The sequence below is a fragment of the Lissotriton vulgaris genome, unplaced genomic scaffold, assembly GCF_964263255.1.
Source record: "Lissotriton vulgaris unplaced genomic scaffold, aLisVul1.2 SCAFFOLD_1053, whole genome shotgun sequence".
NCBI classification, from domain to species: Eukaryota; Metazoa; Chordata; class Amphibia; order Caudata; family Salamandridae; genus Lissotriton; species Lissotriton vulgaris.
In genome coordinates, this window is record NW_028253052.1 from 352,335 (window position 1) to 370,296 (window position 17,962).

Here is a 17,962-nt window from a genome sequence, read left to right on the forward strand (position 1 = left end):
TTGTTCATTTGAATGAGTTATGATTAATTCTCATTGTTTACATGTACCCTATGAATTTTTGCCTAAACAATCTACATAAAATCAATATTTTTTATATGAAAATCTTCCTGTGTTGCTTTCTTCTCATGTCTTCATTGACTACATAGGTAGCTTTATGATAAAAGTTTCAGATACCAATTTATTTGGAACAGACACATACAGGTATTGAACAAACAGTCTGTAATCTGTGATAAACTCCTCTAAGCAAAATCCTGTGCTGGCACTCCTTTGAAGTCATTTGATCTGCCCAAGCCCGCAAGGGTATATTGGGTTTTCCACCCTTTTTCCTTACTTTTAGAAAGTTGGCATTTTCCTGCCCTTAGCCCTTTGTGCCTGCAGCTTGTCTTGGGTCGCATGACTGGGTGTAGCTGACCGTTAGATGTTGTGAATTACTCCCAGACAGTCACACAATAGGGGGATTAGGTGTGCCTCAATGGGACATCGGCTGGCAGGAGAGGGGCAGAGCTAAGCACAGCCACACTTTAAACTGAATAGGGTGTGCTCTACCTTCACACAAAGGCCTAATAACCTCACATTGTCACTGCAACCAGCTTGGAGCTAGAGCAGTCCGAAAATTCCATGCACTTCAAAGAACCTTTCTAGAAGCGTCATCCACCTTCCAGAAGAAGGGCACCAGGGTATAAAAATAGGACCTTCAGACCCACTCTTCAGTTTACTTTCTGGACCTGCAGAAGGACTCTCAGAGGACTGCCTGCTGCTGTCACCTGATGTGGACCCTACAAGGCTGCTGCTGTACTTGGAAGAAATGCTTTGCTGTCCGGAGCCTGGGTTGAACACTCAGAGGCGAGCCCTGCATCTTCACCTGCACCCAGGACTACCAGAGTGACTCCACGGGCTAGTTTGCTGACTTTATGCCCAGAGCCACATGGACACAAAAGGCACCCACTAATTTGAACCCCCACCTGGATCATGCCTGAGTGAGTCCTGAGCCACCAAGGGTTGTCCTACCAGTCCAGAATCCCTGGATACAGTGCTAAAGGTGACCAGATAGCCAAAACCAAACATTGAGGACTCTTAAAATATTTTGGCAAAAAACTGCTCTGAGAACCAGCAGGAGACTGGGACCAAACTGCTTGCCTATTGAACCACAACGCATCGCTGGTCGGATTTACTTTGAAGCTTCTCCCGCTTTTCAGCAGTCCTTCGCCAAAGGGGTAGCCGACCACATGGAACTGTCTTTTACTTTAGTCTTCTGCCTTGTCCCACTGGAGATTTGTGGCTTCCATTTCAGCGACTCAGTCCGAACATGGAAATTGTCACTGCAGCTTCGACTCAAGGCAATCCTACCTCAACACTTCCTCCTCTGGCATCTCCTGCAGCCTTGCCCCATGGAACTTTACCGGCTCAGACACTTTTGCTACGAATTGCTTATAAGTCCGAAGGTAAGTGCTAATCGGGTAGAATCCACTTCTGGTATCTGAGCCATGCTCCATTGCAGTCTGCCATTTCTTTCGACTTTGACCTGGTCTCGCACCACTAAATGTCCACGGTTGGTGCTTTGATCTTTTCGGAGCTGGTTTTCACTAAAAACTTTAAAAGTTCATAACTCTGATTCTACTGATTGGATTTTTGTCATCTATTTTACTAAATCGGTTTGGGATTTTTCTTGTGATGTGTGTTTGCTTTATTACTGTTTGTATGCTGTATAAATACATTACACATTGCCACTAAGTTAAGCCTGGCTGCTTTTTGTACTGAGCTACTCAGGTTTAGCAAAAATTAATTTAGTTACTTTTTGTGGATCACCCCGCAAGGGATTGTGTCTGTTGCTTGACCAGGGCTCAGACCCCAGTCAACTAGCAACCCAATTTTTTACGTTGGTGTTCAGCGGTGTGGATCAGAACCTGTGTTTTGTGCAGTACCATACTGTGATTTGTGTTACACAAACATCCCGGATAAATAATTTGACATCAGAGTGACTCCTTTTTAAATTCTTCCTAAGTTTTTAATTAACTGTTTTCTCGCTTTTCTAAATTTAAGTGACCTACTTTCCTTTTTCCACCATGGAGATGAAGCTGTACAACTTTAACACCTTCATCAGGGCTGAGCTGCTGAAACTGCAAAAAGAGGGGATTGAAAGCAGCCAAGAGTGCTACCAAACTGGATAATCAGGTAGCTCTCAGGGCCTTTGAGGAGGTGCAGAAGTTGCAGTCCTATTCAGGAGAGGATTATGTGGATGACAATGAGGATGAGGGAGCACAAACAGATGATTAGGAGATAGACGACGCAGTCCAGGATCCTAAGCTACCAGGAAAGCCCAACTCGACCCCAGGAGATGACTAGGATGCCCAGGATGGAGCAGGGAGCAGTGTGTCTGCAAGGGGCCGGACCCCAGCGGAGCTGGAGGGCTGGAAAGAGAAGAGAAAACTGGAGAAGGCTAAGTTAACGGTGGAAAAGAAGAGGCTGGCCCAGGAGCTCAGTTTCAAAGAGCAGGACATAAAAACCAAGCAAGTGTAATCCAGCAATATTGGTGGCAGCATACCAGCAGTGCCCACTGGAGAGGGGAGGATCAGCATACCCAATCACCTGGTGTCCAACTATGTGGTGGGAAATTATATTGATGAATGGTTCTCAGCAGACAAGGTTGCTCTGAGGGTACAGAACGTTCCAGAGAAATAATGGAGGAGGGGTGTAGCTTGTGGAGGTACATGCCCTTGGTAGGAAGGGACACTCTACTTACACTTCAGGTAGAGGACCAGACAAACAGCCTGATTTAGATCTCGGAGGACAGATTACTTCATCACAATGGATAACCTGTCCACAAAAATATAAATCCCATAGGATTTTTTATTTATAAAGTTTTATGTAGCGCGAACATGACCCTAGAGGGTATTAGCACGCTTTACATGAGAGCACAGCAGGATATAGTAGTGAGAACAAAAACTTGTCACATATATGAATGGAAGATTGTAAGTTTGACATCTATAGAGGATCATCAATGTAGTAAACATATGCCGTACCAGAATAGTGGGCAGGTATATAGTCAATAAAACATAAGGTGTTATCAATGGAAAATAAGGTGATTATCTTAGGGCAGAAACGTATTCATCAGAAGAGTTTCCACTTCTGTTTTGAAGAAGGATATAGAGGACATTAGGCGGATATAATGGGATTTATATTTCGGCGGATGAGAAATCCATCAATGCTGTGATGGAGTAAGCGATCCATCGAGATCTCGAGTTCTCTCAAGGCCCCCACAACACTTCTCAGGGGAAAGGTTCCCAATCCTAATCTGGTCACCAGAAAAAAAAATTCCTTGATAGGAACACTGGCAGGTTTGCCTCCAGGTGCTATGAGTGTTATGAGTATGGGCACATCAAGGGTGATCCCAGGTCCCAAGCGGTCACAGCCCCCTCAGTGGTGGGCAGGCCATGGGGTTGGCTTGTATGGTGCTTGGGAAGAAGATGGCCTCAGTTAGTGTGGGGGAGACCAGTGAGGTTACCCTAGTGTCCCTGGGTTATAAGGAGGTGGTGCCCAAAGCCACATGCCTTCCAATACTTCCACATATAGGAAGTGGGTGATCATCAATGGGTGGAGGCTCCTAGGGACACAGGAGCCAATATGACTACTGTCAGGTGTCATCTGGTGTCCTCAGAGCACTCGATTCCCAATACATTAGACCATGTTGTTGTAGGTATACAACCTGGGGAGCCCCTACCCTGTGACTCTGACCCCCTTTAAATGGGGGGGTCCTCTGGTCTTCTGAAAGTTGCTGTGAGTCCTGCCATGTCTGCGGGCTGTCTGTTAGGGAATGATCAAGAGTACACTGCCTGGAAGGAAGTGGAGCTCGGGTCACACCGGGAAATATCTGGGTTGCCAGAGTAGGACGGCATGATCATCAGGTCCATGCTTCCCAGAAGGGGAGTCCAAGAGGTCTGGAGCCTAGAAAAATGGCCAAGACATCTGCCAATAAAGGGAAGGGTGGGGGTGGGAAACCAGATGCTGAACGTCCCATGACACATTGTGATAAGGTGTCGTAGGAGGCCACCCGATAGGCTACAGAGGACGATGTTGCCTCCCTTGGTAACCTATCTGAACTTGTTTGGATGTCAAGCAGAAGGAGGATCCACTAGAGAGAGGAGTACTGTAATGCACAGGAGTGCCCAACCATGGAGAGCATGAGACGGAAAGATGAAGTCCAGGCAGTTGGTGTTACCTCTGGAGATCACCTCATATACTGGGAGAATTACCTCCTCTATAATGAGCCTCGAGCACCTTTGCATGGGTCAACACGTGTGTTGGTAGTCCCCCAGTTCTACAGAACCTTCTTAGTGGGGCTGGCTCATGAGATAACCTAGGCAGAACATCTGGGGCAGGACAAGGCCGTTACCAGGAATGTCTTCCTCTTGTATTGGCCCCGGATGAGGATCTCCTTAAATGCATTCTGTAGGACTTGTCTAACCTGCCAGGGAGGTGGAAAGACAGGGAAAAAGCTGAAAGCTCCCCTAAATCCCTTACCTGTCATTGACACCCCCTTTGAAGGGTAAGCATCGAGATTGTGGAACCCTTGGACCCCAGGACAGCCTTAGGTAACCGGTTTATCCTGGTCTTGATGGACCACGCCATTAGACACCCAGAGACCATACCTCTGAGGTCTGTAACTGCATCTGCAGTGGCTAGGGCCCTGGTAGGGGTTTGCACCAGAATGGGTTTCTTCAAAGAGGTGGTGTCAGACAAGTTCACCAACTTCACATCTGCATACATGACACCAATGTGGAAGGGGTGTGGAGTAACTTACAAGTTCTTCATACCCTACCATCCACTGACCAATTGGCTTGCTGAAAGATTTACGTAAAAGGCATGATTATGGACCTGGCTGAGCCCATGAGGCGGAACTGGGACATCCTCTTACCATGCCTACCCTTTGCCTACTGGGAGGTGCCACAGAATGAGATTGGATTCAGCCCCTTTGAACTGCAGCATGGGGACCTCTCAGTGTGGTGAAGGAGAGGTAGGGGCAAGCTCCCAAGAACCCACCCAGGATGTTTATAGCTACCTGCAAGACCTCAAGAATCAGATGGCCAAGTTCTGGAAGAAAACGTCTGAGGACATGAAGGCTAACCAGGAGGTTATGAAGCAGTGGTACCAGACTGTTACCTTTGTGAAATTCCAACCTGGACAGAAAGTGTGTGTAACAAAGCCTGTGGAGGCTAGGGCCCTCCAAGACCATTGGACTGGGCATTATGAAGTGGTAGAGAAGAAATGGAGACCACTTACCGGGTGGACCTTAAGATGCCCCTTAAGGGTACTCCAAATCAACCGCCTCAAACCGCGCTATGAGAGGTCTGAGGCACCATGCTGCTGTTGACAGGTGATGGGGAGGGGGAGGAAAGTGATCCTCTTTCCAACTTCCAGTCATCAAAAGAGAAAGATGGGTAAGTGGAGGGTGTCAACAGCTCCCCTACACTGACCCCAGACCAGCAAGGTGCCTGTCACCAGTTATTAGGACAGTTTGACTCTCTGTTATCCCACATTCCTGGGCTTCCACATCTATGTACCCATGATATTGTCACTAGAGACAGCCCCCTGCCAAAACAAACTATACAATCTGTATGACAAACTGAGGGCCAGCATCAAAGAAGAGGTTTCTAAGATGTTGGAACTAGGAGTAGTTGAGCACTCCACTAGCCCCTGGTCCAGTCCAGTGGTGCTGGTACCAAAAGCTCCCCAATGCATGCTACCCCAGAAGTCCGGTTATGCGTGGACTACAGGGGGCTCAACTCAGTAACAAAGACTGATGCTCCCACCCCTTCCCCAAAGCTAAAGGGGTCATTGACAGATTAAGGGCTCCAACGTTCCCGAGTGCCTTTGATTTAACATCAGGTACTGTCAGATTTCCCTAACTGAAGGAGATAAAGAGAGATCAGCCTTTCCCACACCAAAGGGCCACTTCAGTTTAAAATTGTTGCCCTTTGGGCTAAAAAATGCTCCTGACACCTTCCAGAGGCTGGTGAATCAGGTCTCTGCTGTGAGGAGGCCTTCAGTGCTGTTTAGTTGGATGACATAGCTGTCTTCAGTAGCAGATTGGATGGCCACTTATTTCACCTGCAGGAAGTGCTTCAGGCCCTGCAACGCGTAGACCTGACTATCAAATCTAATAGGTGCCAGATAGGGAGGGAGTCTTTGGAGTACTAGGGAGACCTCGTGGGTGGAGGAAAGGTGCAGGCCTTCCAGGCCAAAATAGAAATTATTCACACAATAATACAGGAGGTTTGTCAAGGGTTATGGCACCATTTGTGCTCCCTTGACTGAGCTGACTTTTAAGAAGCAGCCCAAGACGGTGACCTGGACGCAGGTTTGCCAGAAAGGGTGAACACCCATTACAACGATGGCATTGCTACGCAGTGCCATCACAACTTTTACATCGCAGGATCCTTTTCATCGCATGCTTTTACCACGCATGCTATAACACTGCACTGACTTTTTCAACGCATGCTATTACAACGCTATAACAGCGCACTGACTTTTAATTGGCACAGCGCACTGAGTTTTAAGCATGTCGATGATGGGAAACTGACTTTTGATGCTTAGCGCACTGACTTTTAATGAAAATGACTTTTAATGCTTAGCACACTGACTTTTAATTGGCACAGCGCACTGACATGTGACATGTACACAGTCCAGAGATAAATGTAACAGTTGTCGATTTTATCTACTGCCTACAACAGAATACATCAAAACATTTTGAGAGCATGTGAAAATAATTGCTATTACAACACTTTTACCTTGTGGTGACATGTGGTCGTGTGTGACATAGTGATTACGTGTGGTGACGTCATTGATCTTTATGTGCACAGACATGAGCTTGCGGTGCTCGCATGTGGACACTTTACTTTAACGCTCTTCCGCCCAGAAGTGGTTGCTGTGTGACATTGTGATGACATGTGGTGACGTCATTGACCTATATGTGCACAGACATGAGCTTGCAGTGCTCGCATGTGGACACTTTACTTTAACGCTCATCCGCCCAGACAGCACATGTGCTTGTGGCAGTGGAAAGGCTATCTCTGCCTCAACTTCCCAGGGCACGGCTGCCTTTCGACTACACCTATACTGCACTCTCAGTAACTGAAACATGTGCTGGATCTGATAGCTGGCCTCATCTTCACCATGCTCAGGGCTACTCATGTTATCAGTGGTGGAAAGATAAATATGCAGGTCAATCACCAGCAGGGCTTTAAGTGTGATGAAACAAATGGAGGGTTTCTCACAGGGGCGTGGCCAGTGTAATTAGCGGCGTGGCTTTAAAACACTTACGCTAAAAATCTGTGTTTAGCATAGTCTGCCGCCCGAATTGTATTTTGTGCTGTCTCGAAACGGGTCTCTATCGGGCTGTTTTGCGCCCTGGCACTTTTTTCCGGAGTGCAGTGACAGCAAACTGCTGTCAATGCAGTCCGGTACAAAAACACAGACCGCCTGTGCCAGGGCTCAAAACAGAGCCCGATAGAGACCCGTTTCGAGGCAGCCTTTAAAAAACTGCCGGTGCTCAGACCCTTTGAGACCCGGCCCACTTAAAGCCCCGATCACCTGGATTATCACATTCAGTTTAATTACAGACTCCTAGAGGACATGTTAGTCCACCAATCATTGCCACAGAGGCACCCCATCCGTCAATAGGCGATCATGAGTGACTGATTTAAGAGCTCTTGTTGTCATTGTCTCATTCTTTCAAGGTGAATCAGCCGTCTTGGGAGCAGCCAGGAAACCGTACACAGGTAAATTTCACACTCTGCCTGTTCATATGTAGTTGGAAATTAGGGGTGCCTCTCCGATTTGTTCCATGTGAAAGCAAGCTTTTGATTGACGTTTTGAAGTTTTCCTCATGAGGAAGCCTCTTCTGGCACCAGCCTTTAGTGTGGTTCTGAATCTTGACTCATATATCTTTTGAACCCAAGACCTCTGTTGACATTAAAGCAGCGACCGCAAAAGCATCTTTTTGCTGTTGATTGCTGGCACAAGGAGATGAAAGGTGCTCTGCAAACTCACTCTGCAGAGGAGTTCATGTTGTCTTTGACGAAGAGGAGCTTGTTTAGAGCCCGCTGTTCTTTTTCCCCAAATTCGTTGCATTTGTTGCTTGAATCAGGATGTTTTTCAACAAGCTTTTCTTTCCCAATCATTCATCAAAAGCTGGAAGGACTTCGTCTGTCTAGCTCCCCTGTTTGTGATCTGGGTACGTCCAAACAGTTTCTCCAGTGTGGATGTTACTTGTTACTCTTCGATCCTGCAGCAGTCAAAGACACAGCCTACTCTCCTGGCGGCGAACCCCCTTTTTCCCACGATGTGCGCACGTCACGGTTGCATTACAACGTACATTTCACGCATTTTTTAAAAAAAACATCTGAAACTGTTGTAGGGCTGCACATATGGGTTGTAATGGCATGCATTTTTACAGTGTGCGATGTATTCTTCTTGGCAATAGGAAACACCGCATTGGCGTTGAAACGCCGTGCGTTGTTAAATATGCCGGTGTGATGGTCTTTGCAATGTTTTTGACGTGTGGTAAAAGCACGCGTTGGAATCGTTTTCGATGTGCGATCATACATTCCCAGAAAGCTTTTGACTCCCTATTATAGCCTATGTGCACAGCCACTGTGCTCAGAGCCCCCGATTTACCTAAGGACTTCATAGTCCAAACAGATGCCTCAGAGAATGAAATTGGGGCAGTTCTATCACAACTCAATAAAGAGGGCCTAGAAAAAACCTGTAACTTTCCTCTCTAGGAGGTTCCTTCCCAGGGAACAGTGGTGGAGTGCTATTGAAAGAGAAGCCTTTGCTGTAGTCTGGGCCCTGCAGAAGTTACAACCATACTTGTTTTGGACTCAGTTCCAGGTTCGGAAAGATCACGGTCCCCTCAGGTGGCTAATGAAAATGAGAAGTGAGAATCCAAAATTGTTGAGCTGGTCCATCTCCCTATAGGGAATGTTCCATCTCAGCACAGGAACTTCACGATGGACCACTGACCTGCGTCAGAACACTCCAATGCTGATGTTCTATCGAGGTTGTTCCGCCTTTGTGATGAGAACTCCCTGGAGGTTGGATAGCTCTCCCTAGTTTCAGCTGGGAGGACACGTGTCAGATCTGTAAGCCTTAGGGTGGTGTTCCGCCAAAAGTTTTGCCTACTTACCTCCATTTTTAGTGCTGAAATTCGTTTTTCCTCGCCTCAGAACTTAGTGCACTTCATCACTGCTATCCAGTGCTAAAGTGTTTGTGGCCACCTCCTTAAATAATGTTTGACTGGCTTACACTGGATTGGCAAATTTAATTTACTTAGAGGTACCTTGTGGAGGTTTGCTAAAGGCATATTGGGGACATTCAGAAAGTCGACCTAGTAATGCATTATGATAGTTGCTTACCATTGTCTATGTGGTGTGTTAACTCACATTTTCTGGATTTCTATTTGCTGGCCTTATTTGTTTTAGGCTGTCCTGCTCATGTTTGTCCCTCCTTTTGCCCACACCTGGTTTACTGCATTCTTCTGTGAACTCGCTTTCTGTAACCAGGCCTTTAATCTTGCTCGTATCTTGTCACATGAGAAAGACAGAGGTCAAATGTCAGGCTGCTTCTTCCAGTGAGCTTGGTGTTTATTTTTCTTTCTCTGACTTCAAAGTAAGAAGATTTATATGACAATCATGTTGGCTAGTAGGGTCTGCTTGAGAAAGGCTGTAATGATGTTATCTTATTTTTCTAGCAAACAACACAATGTAAATGCCTGTAAATAAATGGTGCTGATTATCAAATCATTACATTGGGTGATGACAATTCAATTTCAAAAGCTTTATTCGACAGCATTGTCATAAAAGCATTGACACCCTAACCTATACATCAGTAAATACTATTCTAAAATACAATCACATTTTAAAACACAAATTAAATTCAAAACGCTGACGAATCATGACTAAAAGGAACGCACTTACTGCTAAAAACTCAAATTCACTAAACATGATTAATTAAATAATTAATCTACATAAAATCACGTTACATTTCCTCTAACTCCACTGGCTAAAGTGCGAGTGCGAATAATCCATGCCCATCCCAGATATTTTGCTACTGCAATTGCTAAAGGAGGGGAGCTGTTTGATCCCAAAATTCTAAGTGCTTCCTGGCACCTACGTGTCCCTAAATTCTGACACGCTGGTTTTAACCACCTCCTTCTTGGAGAAGAATAAAGAGGGCAGGCAAACAGAAAGTGCGAGATGTCCTCAACCAAGTCTTTGCAATGGTTGCATATATTAACATTACTAGGCGACCACTTTTGTGTGAAAGCGTTAAGGGGCAAACTATCAGCTCTAAATTGGAAGTACAATTTTCTATCCATAGGTTTTGTAATAAAATCCCAGGATTGTTCACAAAATGGAGCAAATTTGATTTCCAAATACCGGGATGTTAACATGGAATGTGGGTTAGAGGTCAACACAGATTGCAAAGTCATATCCCAGTACATTTTTTTCACAATCTCCTTTGATGGGAAGGCAGTTGGGTCAGTGTTAGTCCATAGATGGTCTAGATGGAGTTTTGTTAGTAGGTTCCGGATCTCGTTGAGCCATGTTATTGTATGGAACCGGTCCTTCTTAATAATGTCCATGAGGGCGAAGGCATAATGACCTAGCTCCAGCATTGACATTATTCGTCTCCAGAATAATAATGGGCGCAGTCGAGCCAGGTCCTCAATCTTTTTCCTCCCCAGGTCATACAACAGGGGGATTGTTGGTGTGCTCTGTGGAACGCCAACCAGACGTCGCAAAAACTTGTTCTCAGCAGTGGAAAAAATGCTCAAGTTGGCAAAACACCACAACTCTGAACCATACAGACAGGCACTTAGCACCTTCATACTATAAATCTCTAACACAGGATGGATAGGTTTGGTTAATGAAGATTTATGTTTAAGTGCTAGGGCCCCTGCTAGTTGATGGAACTTTAAAACTGCTGAGTAAATATGGGACTTCCATTTCATATTGCCCTGTAAGGAGATACCAAGATAAGTAAAAGCATCCACCTGTTCTAAGACAGCCCCATTGAAAGTTATTGTGCCCCTAAATGGCTTAGCTGGATTCATGCACATAAACTTAGTCTTTGAAGTGTTTAATTCCAAGCCCCAGATCTGACAGAAATCCCCGAAAGCATTAATTGCCTTCTGAAGGCCACTAGGAGTTCGTGATACCAGCAACGTGTCATCAGCAAACATTAATACTGGTACACGAACCCCGTCAAGTATTGGGGCATCAGTAGGGGATTTCTTCAGGTAGTCCACTATGCCATTAATATATAATGAGAATAAGGTGGGAGCCAGGACGCATGCCTGTCTAACCCCACACTCTACAGGGAAAGAATCAGTTACCTCACCCTAGGCCCCCCACCTGATCCTAGCGTAAATATTTTCATGCATGCGGACTAACAATGTCAGTAATTCGGGGCTGATACCAACTTCCGCGAGGACGCTCCACAATTTTTGTTGCGGGACTAAGTCGAATGCTGACTTCAAGTCAACAAATACGGCATACAATGGACCATTGATCAAGGTCACGTTTCTCCAGTATAAAGTTAGAAAGTAAAAGACCTGGTCAATAGAACTTGTTAGGGGGCGGAAACCGGCTTGGAAGGGGGAGAGAACATCCTTCTCATCTATCCATGCTTGTAATTTGTTTTGTATCAATCGACCCATCAGTTTTTGTGCAGAATCGATAAGACTGATGGGTCTGTAATTGCTTGGGAGTGTCTTATCCCCTTTTTTGAAGACTGGGATGATCTCCGCACCCTTCCATGAATTGGGTATGGAAGCTCCATGGGCGATGGAGTTTGCTAGCCAGACAAAGTATTGGCACCATGAAGCCCGGTCGCTTAAGAATACATCGGCCGGTATTCCGTCCATTCCTGGCGCTCTCCCCCCAGACACCCCATCCAACGCTATGTTTACATCACCCAGGGTAAACACTTCGCCTATGAAGAAGACCATTGGGGGAGGTGGATAATGGCCTGGGTCCAGATTACATGCATATTGTGGCTTAAAGAAGTCTATCCATAGGTTCTTTGCAACGTTGTTTTGTGGACGCTCTGCTACCCCCCGTCCCATTTTACGATTGCCCAAAACTCTTTTTGCTTCTTAGCTGCACATGCTGATTTGAGGTCAAGGCAGTGATTTTCGTCCCAGAGCTTTTTCGCTTTGGTTTGTGCTTTTCTGTAGACATCCCTGGCCTTCCTCACTCCTTCTCTGTTTTGACTCCTTAGCTCAAGACTAAGTTTCTGACGTGCTCTTCTGCATGTTTGATCATGCCATCCCGGTTTTGTGGGTGATTTTACCACCTTTTTTTGGCCTACTGGTTTTAGAAAGAAGCCCTGAATTTTGGAAAAAAACTCAGAGTGTGCCTCCTCCATGAATCTGGAGAAGTTGGGTTCGGTACAATGTTCTTTCATAATGTTAATCTCAGAGACAACTAACTTCCTTAGATCTTCTAACATCTCTGGCTTCTCTATCAGTCTGTCCCACCTTACATGGCGTTGGTTATTTGTAGAGATAATATCCAAAGTCACTGTGCCCCTTCCCGGGCTTGGAGCTGGCACCCCCTGGTTAAATTGTATGATCAAGCATAGTGGATTATGGTCACTCTCTAATCTAGATGTGATGCTCATATCTACCAGCCTGTGCCAATCCCTCACATCCACTACGATATAATCTATTCGACTTTTTGCCCTTCCATTATCAAATGTGTGAACACCCCGTTGGTCAGACGGGGTGCGCCCATTAGCTGCTCTTAAGCCCCTTGCTAAGCACAAGCTCTTGATTTGAATTGCTACCTCAGACTATCTCTTGACCAATGGCAGGTCCAACTGGGGGATTCCCCATTTATTATCCTCTTCTAAGGACATTTCACCGTCCTCGGAGCCCAAAGGTTCGAAGGTCGTATTCATGTCTCCACCCACCAAGATAGAAAAATGAGATGGAAGGAGCTCAAGATCATTATCAAGTGCTGTTATTACCTCTGAGGTTTTTCCCCCTGCAACTCCCCTAGCATATATGTTATAGATGGCCATCTCTTGGCCATTGGCCCAGGTAATCGTAATTGACAGTATGTCACTATTATTGAGGGATCTTTCCTGGATATTACAATGCAAAGATTGGCGCACCCAGATAATCAATACCCCTGATGGCTGCCCTTTGGGGTTCTTTTTTGCTGGGACATAAAAATTTAGGAAACCATGCCGATAGACTGGGTTCACTGCCCAGGTTTCCTGAAACATGATTATGTCATGGTGCTCTATGAACTCACACCATTCTGGGGAAATCATTTTGTTAGAAATTCCAGCAAGGTTCCATGATAGGAGGTTTAGACTTCTTTTATCTGGTGTAGCTATATCCTGGGACGGCAATACATTTTGCCTACTGGGTACTAGCCCAAAATTAGATAATAAACTGTGTGTCCTGTTGCTACTGGGATTATTAGAAGTAGATTCGGGGATCCCATCAACGTTATCTGCAACTCTATACACAGAATGTACATTCGTGTGACGTTTCTCTTTGCTACCAAGCAAGACAGGCTCATTGGCCCTTTTCTTGGCACTACTTGACTTGGTGTTTGTGAGGCTGGCTGAATTGTGATGAACAGCAGCTTCTGTTCCATGAAGTCAGTCGCACTCATTGAGATCTGATAGAGCTGAGAATCTATTTTCAAAGGACACACCCCAACTATTTTTTGGACCAATCGTATTTCCCTTTTTTGCCACAGTATTCCATTTGGTTCTTAGGATTGTAAGATTCAAGATGTTACCTCGTCTGGGATAGAAAAAATCTAATGTTAAAGGGATAATCTCAGCGGTTCGGCGTTGGGGAGGATATATATTTGACAGAATGTTTGGCAGAACTTCCGGATCTGTAAAGTGCAGCACCACGCAATCCCCCCTAAATTTTTTATGGCCACCCCCAATCCATTCCACTCTCCTTGCCTTCACTATCTCTTCTGCCAACTGATGCCTACCCCCGGGTGAGAATGCCATCTTTTGAGATAACCAGTGCAGGGCCTTACTTATTAGGGAGGGTGTATTTTCTATTTGCCCAGGTTTCAAATGGGGGACATTGGCCAAGACCAACACTAAGGGGGAGGCCTCCACAATTAGCTCTACTGGGCCCTTCTCTGCCCTGGAATCTCCAATCTTTTCCCTTGGTCCTGATCCTGAGGGTGCCCCATTGTCTAGATCCTGACCCCCTCCCCCCGAATGACTAGTCATAGTTGGGAGGGAAGATACATTCTCAGTTGACCCCGGCCAGGAAACTGTTGGAATTTTTTTGGTCTCTACTCTAGATACTACTTGATTAGGGATATTTACCACCTCTTCTAATGTCTTCTGTAAGAGCCCCCCTAATCTATGCACCTCCTCTGTAAGATGGTCAATTTTTGCCAGGAGAGGTTTTGTAATGGTCTTAATCTTAGTATCTAGGATATTTACTAATTTCTTAAGCTGGTCTTCATCCAGGAGTATTTTCCCCCATTTAGACCCCTTTCATATTCTACATCCCTTTTGGGGGGTGGGGTATCTAGTCTTTTCTTGCTTTAGCGTAACCCACCACGCATGGGGTGGCCCTTGTCCCCCCCTCTAGTGCCTCTAGGTGCTGGGACCGGCACCGGGGGCTCGTCCTCTAATAACACTAACTCTTCTTCATGTGTACCCTCTGTGTCCGACTCTGCTAAGGCCACTATTAACTGTGTTAATGTATTGTTATCGTGCTGATCCTGCAAGAAAGCCTCATTGCTATTATCAGGCTCGGGTACTTCGACAGGCATGTTTTCTACCATAGACAATGAAGGGGATAGGCTCAAGCCCAATGAAGATCTTCTATCATTGTTAATTTTGGCAACCACCTGGACTAAATAGTTGTCGAGGGTGTTTACTGCTAGGGGGGTTTTTGACTTCGACATGCTACGCAAACACAGTAGGTGACCTTTTCCCCAAGAGACACACTAGAAAATAAACAAAAGAGAAAGTGGGACAATGTGTTGCGCTAATGTTAGAGAACAATACTCGAGGGGTTCCACAATAATCACTAATAACAACAAAGACAATTCACAGCTGTTTTTTTGGGCAGCGTTCTTGGCCCAGTCCAGTCTCTGCCAGTCTCGGACTGTCGCAGACTGTCCCGTCCTTGTCCCGGGCTTCTCCCGGGCTTCTCCCGGGCGCTCCCGCGCCCCGGGGTGCAGCAGTTCCTAATAACGGAAGGAGGTGGTTGGGGGGCGGGGCAAACAGGGAGAGCGTCCAGGTGCAGGTAATGAGCACGCAGGGACTCCTGGGAAATGGAGTCCCTGTCCTGGCGCTCGCAGCCCTGCTGTGCTACTCTATGCCCTTAGTCGCCTGGTGATGTAGCCTCGGTCCAATGATCAATGCCCCAGCAAGATGAGTGATGCGGGACCCGCGCAGCGGGTACCGCGAGGTTCTGAGGTTGTGGAAACAGGAAAGCAGCAGCCAAATGGAACTCTCCACAGCGTCTTTCAACACAAACGGTAAGGCGTCTCCCAGCAATTCAAGAGCAGGCAAGCACTTTTCACTCGGCGGTCGGGGGGCGGGGCAAACAGGGAGAGCGTCCAGGTGCAGGTAATGAGCACGCAGGGACTCCTGGGAAATGGAGTCCCTGTCCTGGTGCTCGCAGCCCTGCTGCTCTACTCTATGCCCTTAGTCGCCTGGTGATGTATCCTCGGTCCAATGATCAATGCCCCAGCAAGATGAGCGATGCGGGACCCGCGCAGCGGGTACCGCGAGGTTCTGAGGTTGTGGAAACAGGAAAGCAGCAGCCAAATGGAACTCTCCACAGCGTCTTTCAGCACAAACGGTAAGGCGTCTCCCTGGGTGATGACATATCCATACATTATTGTTTTTGCGCTGTATACTTTTATCAGTATAACTGTATGTGAGTACAAATGTAATGGCCATTTCAATTGAAGATGTGTTGTCTGAAATAGCAGTACGCTACTATACCAGGCATACTCCATGTTACTCCACTCCAATCTGCTTGACTTCACGCCACTGCACTCTACTCTGCACCACTCCACACTACGCCACTCCACACCTCTCTACTCTACTTTACTCCTTTATACTCTTTTCCAATGTAATCTACTCCACACTACTCAACTAGGCACCACTGCACTCTTTGCCATTGTACTTTACTCCACTCCATGCCACTCCACTCTTTGCCACCTTACTCTGCAACACTGCACTATGCCGCTGCACTCTACGCCAATCTACTCTGCACCAAATCACTCTATGACACTGCATTATGCGCCTCCCTATTCTACTCTGCGTCACTGCTCTCTATGTCACTCTATTCTACTCTGCACCACTGTACTCTACACCACTGCTCTCTACACCACTCTACTCTGCGCCACTATTGTCTATGCCACTCTACTCCTTGCAACTGCACTCCACACCAATTCACTCCACACCACTCTACTATGCATCATTGCACCCTCAGACAGTATACTCTGCAATACTGCACTCTCTGCCACTCTACTTTATGCCACTCTATGCCATCGAACTCTACGCCAACGTACTCTACGCCAATTGACTCTAATCTACTTTGCACCACTGCATCCTATGACACTCAACTCTATACCACCATACTCTTCGCCACTTCACTCTACTCGAAAACAATCTACTCTGCAACTGCAATCAATGCCACTCTATTGCACTGTGCGCCACTGCACTCTACGCCACTGCACTCTACACTACTTTACTCAAAACCACTGCACACCATGCCAATCCATTCTACACCACTGCACTGGATGCAACTATACTCTACTCTATGGCACGCACTCTACGCCACTCTGCTCTAAACAATTGCACTCTACGTCACTTTACCGTTCACCACAGTACACCGCTGCACTCTACGGCACTCTACTCTGCACTCTCTGCCACTAAACTCTCTTCTTCTAAACTCTACACCTCTCTATTCTACGCCACTCTTCTCTATGCCACTCTTCTCTACGCCACTCTTCTCTACGCCACTCTTCTCTACGCCACTCTTCTCTGCGCCACTCTTCTCTGCGCCACTCTACTCTGCGCCACTCTACTCTGCGCCACTCTACTCTGCGCCACTGTACTCTGCGCCACTCTACTCTGCGCCACTCTACTCTGCGCCACTCTACTCTGCGCACTCTACTCTGTGCACTCTACTCCACTCTGCTGCACTCTATGCCCTTTTACCCTACTGTGCACCACTGCACTCTGACACTGAACTCTAAGCCACTTCACCCTACTTCTCTCTACTTTGCATTACTCTACTCTATGCAAGAGCACTCTACCCTGTTCTACTACCCACCACTGCACTCTACACCACTCCACGCCACTCCACTCTGCAACAGTGCACTCTGTGACACTACTCTATATCACTCCATTCTACCGTGCACCACTCCACTCTATGTCACTCTACTTTGAAACCATCTACTCTACACCACTGCACTCTATGCCACTTCACTTTATGCCACTCTATACCACTGCACTCTATGCCACTGCACTTTATGCCACTGCACTCCACTCTGGGCCACTCCACTGTACACCCCTGCAATAAACGCTGCACCACTCTACTATACGTCACCACTTTATGCCACTGCATTCTACCCTGCACCACTATATTCTACACTACTCCATGGCTTTCTACTCTGAAACAATCTACTCTATGCCACTGCACTATATGTCACTGCACTCTACACCACTCTGTGCCACTCCACGCCACTGCACTCCATGCTATGCCACTCTACTCTAAACAACTGCACTCTATGACAATTCACTCTGCACCCCTTTACTCAAAGCCAATGCACCCTACACACTGTGCATAAGCCAACTAATTTTCACCACTTCACATTACGCCACTATACTCTACAAAATTGTATTCTCTGCCACTGCACTCTACATCTGTGCACACATC